Source organism: Lygodium microphyllum, chromosome 19, assembly GCF_053477565.2.
Source record: "Lygodium microphyllum isolate KBCC chromosome 19, Lygodium_microphyllum_v1.1.10, whole genome shotgun sequence".
NCBI lineage: Eukaryota > Viridiplantae > Streptophyta > Polypodiopsida > Schizaeales > Lygodiaceae > Lygodium > Lygodium microphyllum.
The window spans coordinates 64,209,614-64,225,156 of NC_141153.1; the positions used below are offsets into that span (position 1 = coordinate 64,209,614).

A 15,543-nucleotide genomic window follows, 5' to 3' on the forward strand; every position below is an offset into this window, starting at 1 on the left:
TCCAATAGCATCTCAAACCAATAGCACATGATCCCCCAAGTATCCGGCAACAAAACATTGGTATACGGGCATCCCAAGAAGCATATACAAGCTCCAAACATTGAAGATATGGCTGTCCCTGTTTTATGACAGCATACTGCCCTTTTTGCACAATTAATAGTTGAAGCTCAATGACTCAAAACCAATGCTCAATGTTAATGGTCTATGCCAGGAGGAGTGGTAAACAATGCCAAATCCTTTGTCCAATGCTAGGGAGCGATTGAGCAAGCACAAGAGCTTGAAAATAGCCACAGCTGAAAAACGTTTTTGTACCAGCCCTGAATATTGAGCTGAATACATCCTGAAATAAGCTCAATGTAGGCTCAAGAATGCCTGAGATAGCCCCAATAGGTCCTGAGAAGTCCTAGAGCAATGAGAGCTCAATATGAACCTCAAGAGGAGGAGCTATGGCTGCCAATGGTGAAACCCTACGGTGGGTAACTCGAATGAGAGTTGAAGCAATGCCGGATTGAGTTCAAGCTCACAGAGAAGAAGGCTATGATACCACTTGAAGGGAGAAGCCCAAATGGAAGCACAAGCAAGCGGAAGCAAGAGAGATGTGAGCTATGGCGGATGGAGCAAGCGAGAGAGAGAGAGAGAGAGAGAGAGAGAGAGAGAGAGAGAGAGAGACTCAAGATGTGGGAACTCCAACAGTTACAATGTGTGACCACCAACCTTCCCTTTATTCAAATGTCATTGAAAGAATAAAAAATGAAGTGACAATGATGGGCGCCTGCCGCATGCAATGTGCAGGTGCGGGTACTGTCCGTGTAGTAATACACAGGCGGCTAGGCACACGCCCCTTTATCCCCAACATGAAGATCTTGTTTCATCTTCTTAGGTTTTATGGCTATTGGTACAATTGGGTCACTCAGAATGCCTTTATCTTCATATCTACCTCTCAGGTAAAAATGCAGGAATGAAAACAGAATCTTCATATGTGGTTGTGTTGGATAAGGGTATTAGGGCCGAGTAAAGACCCAATCAAAGGGACGCACAGACATGCCAACCACATCCCGCTAAATAGCGTACAAGGACTAGATTTTCCGTGCCAAAGGGCACAAAAGAAAATGGTGGCAAGAAGATTCCACAACGGTGATGCAAAAGAAACAAGAGCCATTGGAGATGCGGTATTTTGCAAGTGCCACGACAAGAGGCATCCCACCAACCATAACACACCAAAGGAAGACTTTGCTTTTGTACTCTGTGTGTGTGTGTGTGTGTGTGTGTGTGTGTGCGCGCGCGCGTGCCCGCACACATGTGCGTACACGTGCATGCACATATATATGTGTTCATTTCTATATCACATACTCACACCACTTAGTACATCCACTAAGAAAATTGTATTTTATTTCTAAAATGATCAGCTTTGCAAGTGATATATTGGCTAAATTTGAAAAGTGCATTGTTATGGCTCTTTCACAAACTTGAGATCTAGAAAAAAGCATCTCAATCTGGACATCTTCAATCCCTTAAAGTTGAAAACACCTTAAAAGTCTAATTGCAGATGTAAATGCTGAAATGCAAAACTCAAATGCTCAAAAGCAGCATTCGGGATGATAACTCTACTTAAAAGCACTAGGATCAGCACAATCCATCCAAGAGCCATAATTTCATCGTTTTAGTGGAGAGCCACATCGGCAGCTCTGTCAACATAAGTGAAGTTGTCTAGAGCTTCCCCATAAACAAGCAACATCACCAGCTGTCGTGGCCATATTCCAGGAGCCCTATGCTCTATTTTTTCCTGCCTAAACAGCAAACCGCAACTTCGTTTTTCACCTGTCAATGCTGATCTTTGCATTCTACATCAGGTTAAGGACCTTGTTATCATCTCACAAACCTGTCCTAGGATTGGTTCAGAAATTTGGGATTCTAACGTGTCTTACTTCATCAGATTCCTGAGTATTACTACCATTTGCATTCTTGAGAATTTTGGAAAGGACTGTTGCCAAATACCAATTGAGAGATCTGAGGCAAAGCTGGCTGTCCCTTTCTTGTTAAGGATAGTCAGCCCTTCCAAGCCAACACATACCCTGTTCCCCGTCTATCTTTGCATTCTACTTCAGGTTAAGGGCTTTGTTTTCATTTCACAAACCTGTCCTAGGCTTGCTTCAGGAATTTGTGATCCAAGGTGTTTACTTCATTAGATTCCTGAGTATTACTATCATTTGCATTGTTGAGAATTTTGGAAAGGACTCTTGCCAAACACCAATTGAGAGATCTGAGACAAAGATGGTTGTCCCTTTCTTGTTGAGGATAGTCAGCCCTTCCCAGCCAATACGTAGCCTGCTCCCAGTTTCAAATGTCCAGATCATTATCAGTGCAATAATGAGATGCTGCCTACACTTGAGCAGCCTATAAATAGGCTAAATAGGCTATGCTCAAGTCTTGACCCACCTGGGAGAGACACAACTGACCATGTCAAACAGTTCAACCTGACTTGCGCTGCTACAAGACAAACCAAGCCTACTATACCAGTCAGCTGGTTCGAGTAGGGGTTCAACTAGTCACCATTATTCCACATTGAAAATGAATTGCGTAACACCCTAATACAGTTGATTGGGGCCAACATGAGAGCAAGATTTTTAGACATTCTCCTGTTCATTTGTTTGACCCTACATTTGATACAGAAAATATTTCTCCCTGTGCACTTAATGGGGCACCATTCTCAGCCTTACTGAATTACAATGAATTAGGTTTCCTCTAAGTTCACCACCGAATTGAGGAAATTCCCTTTTGATTGTCAATTGGTGCATTTTTCTTACCATATTTCAGTACTGGTATGTGTGAACACACTTAAGACCACCAAGGAACTTTTTTCCATCTCTACGAGGTTTTTTTCCCCTGGCCTTCTATATATATGTCTATTCACTTTAGGGCATACTACATCCTGTAAATCTTCACTATTGATATAATCAACACACTTGGTATAGTACTCTCTCAAGCTTCTTCATCTCCAACCTCTATGTGTGCATTCTTGCAACCCTAAATACCATATTTTGGTGATCTATGTGAACACACTTAGGATTGTCAGGCACTTTTTCCCCTCTCTTGGAGGTTTTTCTTCCCTCACTTTAGGCCCTAGGGCATACTAGGTCTTATAAATCTACTCTAAAACACACTTCATGTTGTGGTCTCTCAAGCTTCTTTTTCTTTTCCAAGGTATGTGTGTGCAATCTTACAACCCTAAATTCAACAATTGGTATCACAGCAAGCTTCAACCTCTTCCGTAGAATCATCAACACCCTCCACTATAAAGAAAATACCCTAACACAGAAGCATAAACAGAAACCGTACGACAAAGCACAGACTGATAAAAGAACACAGTTAGGGTTAGGGTTAGGGTAACTCAGAGACAATGAACACAGTTAATAAATGAAATGATATGACTACTAATAATGCGATGCTCATGCAGCAAACACACTATGCAATGAATGAATACTGAACCTCGAACTCATATATCTCAAGGATCAGGGCATGGGTAATGAGCAAGAGAGAGTGTCGTACTCTAAACGGATCCCGAATCGCAGTAAGGCAGCCTCCGGATGTTGAACACCAGCAAACGTAGCAATTAGAAGCTGGATCTGATGCAGACAACAGTGAGGAGAGAGGAAGACAAAACGCAGGCAACAGGTGAGAGAAAGACTAAAAATGCAGGCAGGACAACCTACGAGAGAGAAAAACTGCAGCGACTCCAGCAGGAGAGAGAAAACTGTGAGGGCAGCAGCTGGGGCCTTTAAATGCAGCAATTTGCTGACGTGGCAAGCTATACGACAGCAATGCAGATGATCAGCAGTCAGTCGCCAGGCAGAAACAGCAGCAATCAGCATGTGGAGGGCTGGAAACAAGTGCCAAACTGTAGGGAACAATGATGGACAGCAAGGGCTGAGATGTCCTCCGCGAGCGGCGTGTGGGCAACAAGCTGATACCACCTGAAACCTGCAAAAACGAGATTGGGGGAAGGGTGGAGGGTTGGCTGCCAATTTATAGAAAATCAGGGTTCTAGATCCTCTCCCACTTAACTCTCTCGATCCGCTCCCTGTTTTAGGGTTTTGGCTAAAATAAACCTAAAATAAGCAAGTTTTGGGACTGTTTAAGTGGCTAAGAGCAATTCTTAGCACAACACCCCCTCTTAGGCCCAAAATAGGGCGAGAAAAGTAGGCCAGTCTAAATTTTGATTTACCCCAAGGTGTCCCACCCCAAAGCAGCCAAGGCATCGGACAAAAGGTGCACGTCGGGTGCCCAATGGCCTACCAAGACTACAGAGGCGATGGTGCACGGCGACTGCCCGAGGGCCTACCAAGTCCTACAAAGACGGATGGAATCAATGGACTTTTTTTTTAAAATGTTTTGAAAATACATAAGTAATATAGGGGCAGCGGCCGATTAAGTGACAGATAGGAAAAGATAAAGAGAGTCTTAAACCCAAGTCAAGCACAAAACTAGCAAACCAATCCCGTGCATTGACTAGGATAAGTGCCTAAGGATGAGAACAAGTGTGTGTATGTGCCAATCATGTGGTGAATATGTGGAAAGGCAAAAAAAAGAGAATGGTGGGCTTAGCGAGACAAGCAAAACAAGCAAGCAAGGATAGGGAAACTGCCGTTAGGAGAACTGCCATGTGTTATACTACGAATATGGTGGATCCTAGAGTCGACCACTCCAAAAGACCGAAAAGGGATAAATGCGCACAGATGCATATTTACATGAACAGAATGCCAATGCATGGGGTAATGCAAAGGGAGATGCAAGATGTCATGCTCAGGCAATATGCTATGCAATGGTGCCACTGGGACAGTGCCCTCGCAGGGGAATTGTTCACTTGTCCAAGTGCCCTTTTACAATCAGGTCATCCTAACAGTGCGGATGCAGTTACAAATGCCCATAATACAATACAAAAGAATAAGTGAATGTAATGTCTAAAAACTGTAAGCATCATCACTGTCACGATCAAGAGTAGAAACCGCCCCCTCTCAAACTGGAAGGGAAAGCAAGAGGGAAGCACCCTCTCCCCGTCAAGCTGAAGAAGTAGAGGAGGGTGTACCCAAGCTGATCCGAGGTAGCAGGTACTAAAGAATCTGCGGATTGACCGCTTTGGTCAAGATATCTACAAAATTATCTGATGAAGACACAAACTCTAGGCGAATAGTGTCTAGCTCAACCTACTCTCTGAAAAAGTGGAAGTGGACTCCCACATGCCGTGTCCTTGGTGTGATGATTGGATTGACCACAAGGGCAATAGCACTCTAGTTGTCGCAGTAGACAACTATAGGAGAGTCACATGGAAAATGAAGCGCTGCCAATAAACTCCTCAGATAGATGGCCTCGGTGGTGCCATCGAAGAGAGCCCGGTACTCAACCTCGGCCGTGGAAGCCGCCACTGTCTCTTGCTTATGGCTGGACCAAGAAATGGGAGCCGTGCCCAAGGTAAAGAGGTAGCCGCCATGGGAATGCCGGGTGTCACGATCTCCCGCCCAATCAAAATCAGTGTACCCCTGCAAACATAAACTAGAACCATATGTCAAGCCATAAGAAAAAGTACACCGTAAATAACGCAACACACGAAGACATGCAATCCAATGTGACATCCTAGGTGCTGTGAAATACTGACTGAGTATGCTAACTGAGTAAGCTAAATCTGGCCTAGTGTAAATTAACCAAAGAAGTTTTCCTAAAACAGAACGATAGGTGTGTGCATCGAAGGGTTGTCCTAAGGTATCCTTTGACAAGTGGACGGGAGGATTAGGAGGTGTGGCCACTAGCCGTGTCTGATCCGAAGTGATAAGCTTACCTATCTTGTCATCAGGCGTGTATGTGTACGCACAACACCCGAAGACTCTAAAGTGAAAAATAACAGGCCCAGAGCCAAAAAATGCCTCATACGGGGTCTTCTGAGGAAGAGCCACAGTTGGACACCGGTTGAGGATATAAACCAAAGTGTTAACAGCCTGGATCCAAAGGCGCTCAGGAAGCTCTGCTGCGAACAGCATAGAGCGTGCCATTTCTATAATTGTGCGGTTCCTACGCTCTATGACTTCATTCCGAGAGGGGCGTTGGTAGAGGTGAGATGGCAAGAAATGCCATGCTTCTATAGAAACTCGGAAAACTCGTGGGAGATAAACTCACCACCGCTATTACTCCTCATGCACCCGACACGACGACCAGTCTGGTTATGAACTGGTAGAACCCAAGCAGAAAAATATGTGAAAGCATCTGACTTATGCTTGAGAAAGCACATCCACATGTATCGAGAATGATCATCCACTATCAAAAAGAAGTATAGTGCGCCGTTCAAAGAAAAAGTGGAATTTGGCCCGCAAAGATCAACATGAATCAATCTAAGAGACTCCTCAGCTCTATGTATAGACTGCTGAGGAAATGGGGTACGGTGCTGCTTCCCGAGCTAACAGGCTTTACAAACATCTCGAGCTAGCTTCAAGCGTGGAAGGCCCTCAACCAGCTCACGGCGTGACAACTCATAAAGTTAGTCATAACCAAGATGCCCTAAGCGAAAATACCAAAGACGCTCATTGTGCGTAAGCTCCCGAGATGTGGCTAAGGCCTGAAAGCTATGGAACACAGAGCCCTTGGCAGTCGGCTCGGTGAGAAAATGAGTCGTGTGGTATAGTCAAGGACCTCGACTATGGTCGCTATAAAAAAAACTGCTCGCCCCAACCGGCAAAGCTGCTGAATAGATAACAAGTTCACCCCAAGCTAACCGAGGAGTTGTTTTCTATACGGACCCGCCCGGCTACAGGGACTCAGGTACGGAAAATGTCCTCTATAGGAGTCATGTGATGTGTAGCTCCACTGTCCACAATCCAAACTGGAGCTAAAGTACTTGGTTGTGACCAGTGGGCCTCTGCAGTAACCTCGTCAAGAGAGAACTCACAAATGTGAACGAGACTCACATCGGATGTCTCTATGGAGACAATGTGGGCCTCTGCAGACCAGTCAAACAAACCCTCTAGAGTTGAGAACGTTGTCGACTGAGATGACTGTGCGGTGGCAGTGTGAGTCTGACCTTTAAACTGCCCCTTGCCATCAACTTGCCTCCCCTGCTGGGGGTTGCCCGACTGAGGGGCGGGGGTTTGAGACTTAGGTTTTGGTGTTGTGTCTCGTGCCTTTGATCGACACTCGTCGTCAAAATTACCAGCCTTTTGACAATGTTGACAATACCTACTCTTTTTAGATACATTCTGACACCTTGTTTTAAGTTGTGACTGGGAGTTTCCTTGACAATCCCCAGATTGATTTAGCTTTTAAGTTTGATTTTGATTTTGAGTGGAGGTTTGGTTTGGTTTGCCCTTTCCTTGTTGCCCTTTCTGAGAATGAGCAAGAAGATCCCCCTCTGAAGAGGAATTCATATGAAACTGATCGAACAACGGTGTGTAACGCAACAACTGACGCTCAAATTTATAGAATGTAGCCATAGTAGACTTTGAAACTATTCCTTCCACAAAATTGAAGTATTTCTTGGGAAATTTATTTAGGAACAATGTGACCTGATCATCAGAGGACTAGGGAGTCCCCGTAGTGGAGAATTCAACGAGGAGACGCTGATACTCAGCCAACTTGACTTTCAAGTCATCTCGATCAGTGATTTTGAAAAGCTGAAGCTCATGGTCAAGATTAATACGACGGGCCCTATCCCAAGCCATATAGCGGTCAGTCAAGTGTGCCCATTGGTCTGACGCTAAGTCAAAATGCTAAAGCTGAGAATGAAACTCAAGCAATAAGCCCTGCATCAGCTCGACAATAGCAGAGGCATTCCTAGCCTTCCATGAGAGACGCTGATACTCAGCCAACTTGACTTTTAAGTCATCTCGATCAGTGATTTTGAAAAGCTGAAGCTCATGGTCAAGATTAATACGACGAGCCCTATCCCAAGCCGTATAGCGGTCAGTCAAGTGTGCCCATTGCTCTGACGCTAAGTCAAAATGCTAAAGCTGAGAATAAAACTCAAGCAATAAGCCATACATCAGCTCGACAATAGCAGAGGCATTTCTAGCCTTCCATGAGAGACGACCTCGTATGGAACATATGCGAGATCGGATTGAGGTTTCAACCCTTGCACAAGATCCCATAGGTTCTATGAGTCAAGGACATGTCTCATCAAATTCGACCAAGTAATAAAGTTTGACCCGTTAAAACGAGTCTTGTCATTAAATGCATTCTTGGCAAAAGATGAGCTAGAACCATGAGGTGTCGAGTAGGTGGTGTAAGATGATGGTGGAAAAGATGATGGAGGTGGGTATATTTGATAAGAGTAAGAGGAAGGGGAAAGAGGTGGGTAGACAGAAGTAGGTTGTGAGTGTCCAATGAGTGCCGATTGATGCGGAGGCACTGGAACATGAATCTTTCCATAAGGTGCCGGTGTAGGTGGAGGCACTGGGACACAGTAGCCTTATCCAAAGTGAGGTTGGGACACAACAATATGACCAGAAGGTCTACTAGGCAATGCTATGGAGGCAAACTGTGGAGGCAACTGATCCACACTCGAGAGAGACTGAGTGGAATACCCAAGCTACAATGATCCCGAAAGTGTGTATGAGGTAGGTGGAACACCACCTGGCTAAGGGAATGATGAGGTCCTAAAGGATGTGCCTATGTTTCCATAACCCCCCAGTGTGATGTGTGGTGCGACATGAGGTGTCTGAAAGGAAAATGTAAATTGTGTAAATGGAAGTGGTGAAGCAACGGAAGAATGTGGTGGAATGGGTGGGTTTTGAAAGTGAGGTGTATGGTGCAAATTCTTTTTGTTCATTTATATCATTTAAAGACTGAAAATGAAACTATGAAGATGATGTAATGAAGTGAAAGGAACACCAAATTCATTCTGATTATGTGAAATAGACGGAAAAAAAGGAAGGGCAGAAGAATAGATACCTGACTTTTTCTTATAATCCCCGCAGCATATGTTAACATACAAGAATCGGTCATCAAGAGGACCTTTTCCGTAGTCAACAAACTGAACTCTTTCTTCCACATGATCTCTACCAATATATTGCAAAACAGAAGAGGTAAAAGAAGAAGACACAAAAGACGAATTAAAAGTACCTTCCATCGGAGAGGACAGAAGAGTCTGGAAAAATGGAAAATAATCCGGATCTTGCTCTCCAAGAGGAAGGCCCATCCTTGATGGAGGTCTCGACGGCACTGCAACATCATCAAACTTATGCGCAACATCTGAAGAGTGAAAATCATGCATACCTTCATTCAGAAGCTTTTCTTCAAGGGCAATCATTCAGTCGAGCTCCTCAATCTTCTTTCGTCAATAGGCTATGATCAATTTATATTCTTCAGAAGTCAGCTTGCCTATCTTTTCTACCATGTACACAGATGTGTCTTCCACCATGTCAGAACTTTGTGGAGCAAGCTGATCGGCCCACTCTCGCTCGGTTCTCGGCATAGGCTGTTCTAGAGAATAAATCGGTGTTAATGTATTCGAAGTCATTTGAACCTACTGTTGTTCTTGCTTCTTGCGACGAGCTCTCAAATCAAAGGCCTAGGTTTCTCAGAGACTACCAAGATCTCATATCATGTAAAGAAAATACCCTAACACAAAAGCATAAACAGAAACCATACGACAAGCACAGACTGATAAAAGAACACAGTTAGGGTTAGGGTTAGGATAACTCACAGACAATGAACACAGTTAACAAATCAAATGATATGACTACTAATAATACGATGCTTATGCAGCAAACACACTATGCAGTGAATGAATACTGAACCTCGAACTCTTGTATCTCAAGGATCAAGACAGGGATAATCAGCAGGAGTGTGTCGTACTCCGAACGGATCCCAAATCGCAACAAGGCAGCCTCCGGATGTCGAGCACCAACAAACGTAGCAGTGAAAAGCTGGATCTGATGCAAACAGCAATGACGAGAGAGAAAGACAAAAAACGCGGGCAGCAGGTGAGAGAAAGACTAAAAACGCATGCAGGACAGCTTGTGAGAGAAAAAAACTGCAGTGACTACAGCATGAGAGAAAAAACTGTCAGGGCGGCAGCTGGGGCCTGCAAACGCAGCAGTTTGCTGACATGGCAGGCTGTATGACAGTAGTACAGATGATCAGCAGTTAGTCGTGTGGAGGGTTGGAAACAGGCACCAAACTGTAGGGAATAGTGATGGACAACAAGGGCTGAGATATCCTCCGCGAACGGCGTGTGGGCAGCAAGTTGATAACACTTAAAACCTGTAAAAACGAGATTGGGGGAAGAGTGGAGGGCTGGCTGCCAATTTATAGAAAATTAGGATTTTAGATCCCCTCCCACTTAACTCTCTCGATCCGCTCCATGTTTTAGGGTTTTGGCTAAAATAAGCCTAAAATAAGCATGTTTTGGGGTTGTTTAAGTGGCTAAGAGCAATTCTTAGCACAACATTCACTGGATTTCCACCAATTGGGACGACATTTGACAAGCCTTCACAAGCCAACAAAAACTACTGAGACTCAACAGTGCCCATGGATCATGTATCGTTAGATTTTTTATTCAAGTTCATATTCTTCTCCGTTTGCACTACTAATAGTATTGCACAAGCTATTTTGTTCCTTTGCGCAAACTTTGTGACAACAATCAATTTTGCACATAAGAGCCCTTATAATTTTCTTTGTATTGTACCATATAGCACAAGCTGATTTTGTGCATTTTTTCCTCTACATAGGAAACTTTTACATCAACTACAATCAATGGCTATGGCTGGCAACAATGATGTATTCCGAATGTTCACTATTGAGAACAAGTTGATGGAGTCAACTATCTATTTGAAAAACGTCCTAATGGTGTTTTGGAAGGTGCAAGCACATCGCAAAAGGCAAAAATGGATGTTGTTGAGAATATTGCAATCTACTCTAATTATTGGTAGAGCACCACCACTACCTACTCTTGAGTAAATTCATTTTAGCTAAGATAAAGATGCTCGTACCTTGATTGCATTGTCCGTTAAACATACCATAATCCGACACATTCTCTCATGTAAGATAAGTAAAGATGCTTGGGATATACTTATACATTTATATTATGGAAGAAAAGAGGCACATGGTGTTGAGCTAAAAATGCATTAGCCTGACTTAAACAATCCTAAAACACGCTTAATTAATGAAAAAACCTCTTATTTTAAAAAGAAATGCAATCCTAGAGAGTTACTGTGCCCCACATGCAAAACCCTAATTTGGGTGCCCCAAACTTTCTATACATATACATACAGTCTACCACTCTCTCTCAATCTCGTTTCTGTAGATTTCACGAGTCATAACTCTGCCGCCGACACCCGTTCGTGGAGGGCATCACGATCAGAGCTTCCACCAACCACCTGCTACCATCTAGCGCCTGATTTCAGCCTTCCTCGCATGTTTGCAGCTGTCACCTACAGTTGGCAGCTATCGCCATAACAACCCCAAAACACGCTTAATTAATGAAAAAACCTCTTATTTTAAAAAGAAATGCGATCCTAGAGAGTTGCTGTGTCCCACATGTAAAACCCTGATTTGGGTGCCCCAAACTTTGTATACATATACATGCAGTCTACCACTCTCTCTCAATCTCGTTTCTGTAGGTTTCACCACCTGCTACCATCTAGCGCCTGATTTCAGCCTTCCTCGCATGTTTGCAGCTGTCACCTACAGTTGGCAGCTATCGCCATAACAACCCCAAAACACGCTTAATTAATGAAAAAACCTCTTATTTTAAAAAGAAATGCGATCCTAGAGAGTTGCTGTGTCCCACATGTAAAACCCTAATTTGGGTGCCCCAAACTTTCTATACATATACATGCAGTCTACCACTCTCTCTCAATCTCGTTTCTGTAGGTTTCACGAGCCGTAACTCTACAGCCGACACCCGTTTGTGGAGGACATCACGATCAAAGCTTCCACCAACCACTTGCTACCATCTAGCGCTTGATTTCAGCCTTCCTCGCATGTTTGCAGCTATCACCTATAGTTGGCAGCTATCGCCATCAGCTAGTTGTTCTCGCCATCATCATTTCTCTCCTCTGAAAGCTACGTTTTGGGTTTCTAGCTGCCGCCTTGACATTCTCTCACTACTGTTTATTGCGTTTGCACCTAACAACTATTGTGCAGATTTTCTCTCTTCTCAAGTACCTGCATCTTTAGTCTCTCACTCTCTCCTACACTGCTGTCTGCATCAAATACAACCTTCGTTGGCTGCATTTGCAAATGTTCGACACACAAAGGCTACCTTTGCTGCAATTCAACATCCGTTCGGAGTACGACACACTCTACAGCTCATAACCTCTACCTTGATCCCAAAGATACGAGAGTTGAAGGTTCAATATTCACTGCATAGTGTGGTTGTTGCATGAGCGTTGTATATTCATTATTCATTCACTTTATTATTCATTGTGTTCATTGTCTCTGAGTTACTTGTTCTAAGTTTATCAATCTATGCTTTGTCATACAATTGGTTTTGTGCTTTTTGCTTTTAATGCATTTTTTCACACATGGTGCTTATGTATATAAGCAATTAGAGAGTGAACATATGGATAAAGGTGACTTCATGGACAATTTTTCACAAAGATAAAAGATCTTAAGCAACAATTGTTGCTGCAAATGAAATTTTGCTACACAATTTACTTGTATAGACTATTTTCAATCACCTTCCTGATTCTTATCACAGTTTTGCATCTTCTTTTTGTATAATGATGAAAGACCATTTCAATGCTTTGTCATTTAACGAGTTTATTTTTGTTTTGCTGCAAGAAAAACAATCTCAGTAAAACAAGTTCATTATATGTGTTACAGATCAAGCTTTTGTGGCTAGACACAGAAGATTAATAATGATGAGGAGAAAATGAAAGTAACATCTATTGCAAGTACTATGAAGCAAAAGATTATATCATTAAGGTTTTTCCTAAATTGGCTACGAAAAAGGCTGAGCAAAAAGAAGCTATTATAACTGTTGCAAAATCTACAAACGTTGTGCAAGATACAGAGTGAGCATTTAGTTCACAATGCAATTATGAACATTCTTTACATGATTCTTGCATGTCTATTGTGGATTCGAATATACGGTACTTTAATAGTGATGCCACTAAGCATATTACTTCTCAACATAGTCCATTCACTTCTTTCAAGTTTGCCCCTAAGGGTAGGGGCCATCACATGTGCCAATAACTCCCCTTATCTTGTTAAAGGAGTTGGTAAATTTGTGTTGATTGCTGAAAATGAAAGTACTTTCATACTTAACAAATATATTCCACGTGCCAAAGTTCAAGAAGAATTTGTTGTCAATTTTTGTACTTACCAAAATTGGCCTGATTGTCAAATTTGTTGATAACAAATTTAATTCATTCTCTCTCTTGTGGTGATACAATTCATGATCTCTCTTGTGGTGATACAATTATTCCATTTGGTTCACTATATCATGGGCTACACAACCTCAATTAGTATGGTAAATGTGCGGAAGACATGGCATGTGTAATTACAAATTCACACGCCATTCAGATGCAAAACATTGGCACACGCATTTTGGTCATCTGAATTTTGCTAGTTTGTTGCACTTGTGGAAATATGATATGATGTCTTCATTGCCTATTATTAAGAAACTTACAAAACGCATTTGAGAGGACTGCATGCTGGGTAAAATACAACATAGTTCCTTTCAAAAGTTGGTTCAATGTGCTGTGTTCTCACAGAAAGTGCAGCTTGTACACAACAATGTTCGTGGTCCAATGCAAACACCATCTTTCAGTTCGAAAGCTGAGTCCAAAGTATTTTTGTGCTTCAAGTTGTTTGCAAGCATGGCTAAAAAGTTACTAGAATGTAAAGTGGCACCCTCCAATCTAACCAAGGGGGGGTGTAGATGTCCAAGGAAATAAATGCACGTCTAGCTAAATGTTGGATAAAACACCAATGTACACCACAGCAGAAAGGTATAGTTGAGAGAAAGAACAAATCTCTCATTGAGATAGCATGATGCATGTAAAGTCAAGCTTTGCCACAGTTTCTAGCTTCCCACTAAGACATTGCAGGTCTGTTACCCTATATGAGACTCAGCATGGCAAAAAGCCATCTGTTGCTCATTTATACAAACTGGTTGCTAGGCTTATGCTTAAGTATTAGTGCAAGAAGGCAACAAATTGGATGATAAAAATTGTAAAATGCATTTTTGTTGCGTACAGTACTAAAAACAAAGGTTATAAGTTATACCATTCACAAACTAAGCAGATTTTGGCCAACAGTGATATTGTCTTTGTGAAAGATATTGTTCAACCTTTACTTTCATGTACCAAAGAGACAAATATACACTCACAAGATATCTATGACATTTTGTTGCCTCTTTTTTCCCTCTCTAAGTTATTTTCGACCTTGTATATATGCCTATTCATTGTAAGGTAACTTAGTCTTATAAATCTTCTGTATTGATATACTCAATACACTTTGTGCCTCTCAAGCTTCTTCTTTTCCAAGTTGTGTAGCATGTGCATTCCTCCAACAATCTTCCCTATATTAAATCCATCTTTCGGGAAAAGTTGAGGGAAATGCATTTGCTAGCAAGCAGGACACACTTGGAGGAAATTGCAAGTCAAATTTGGAGTCTCCATCCAGACTTTCCCTAAATCAGGGAAAGTTTTGGTCATTTTCCTTATCCAAATTGCATATATTTGCATATTTCCTCCAGATTAGAACTGCAGCTCAGTATTGTACATTTATGAATGATATCATTGAAAGTAGATGTTCAGACTTATACATTTCATGTTAATGCTATTAAAATAAAAACAATGCTCTGTGCATCACTTAGTTTCAAAATAGCAAAGTACCACAGAATCCAGAGGTGTTTTGTCTCAAAGGCAGATTCACAGAGAGTTTGCCAAAATGCTCAGGGTGGATAAGATCACCTGAAACCATTACCTTTTTTCACAGCAGTGTTTCAAGGGAAGCTTTACGAGGTCACATTCAGGCCACCAAGTGGACTATTGGCACTGATATTACATCATTGCACCTATGATTCTATCAAGCATCATGCCACCAAAAAACTTGTCTGCTCCCTTTAGGGCTGGAAGACAACCACAGATATACAAAACTATGAAATAAATGAGCAGCTCTTTTCATAATGATGTTTCAGTGGAAGCTTTAAGGTCACATTTCATGCCATTAGGCAGAGCATTACAACTGATATCACATGATTGACTACTTTGTTTCTGTCAAACATCATGCAACCAAAAAACTCATGCTGTAATACAATCATCATAGATATACAGAAGCATGAAAGAAATGAAAGCAGCTTTTTTTGAACAAAGAACGAGCCCCACTATAGTTGTTAAGCCAAGATGCATTTTGGTCCCTTAAATGTGACAGGCTAGGTATCTGCCTCTCTTTCAGGGCCTGTTCTCCCCAGCCCCTTCCTCTCTCAATGTCACATGAAGAGGGAGAGGGGAAAAAAAAGGAAGAGAATTTGAAAGTTTTGCATACTTCCTGTAAAGCACAGATCGGTACAAATTCTGAAGCTCAAAAGTAAGTTTCCTTAAACTTCAATTA

At 42.3% G+C, this 15,543-nt stretch overlaps 1 protein-coding gene across 3 annotated transcripts in view; it reads right to left on the reverse strand.

The window, feature by feature from the left end:
* LOC148019960 (putative phospholipid-transporting ATPase 9) overlaps positions 1-15,543 on the reverse strand; it is a 98,710-nt gene that overhangs the window by 21,205 nt on the left and 61,962 nt on the right. The window lies entirely within an intron of this gene.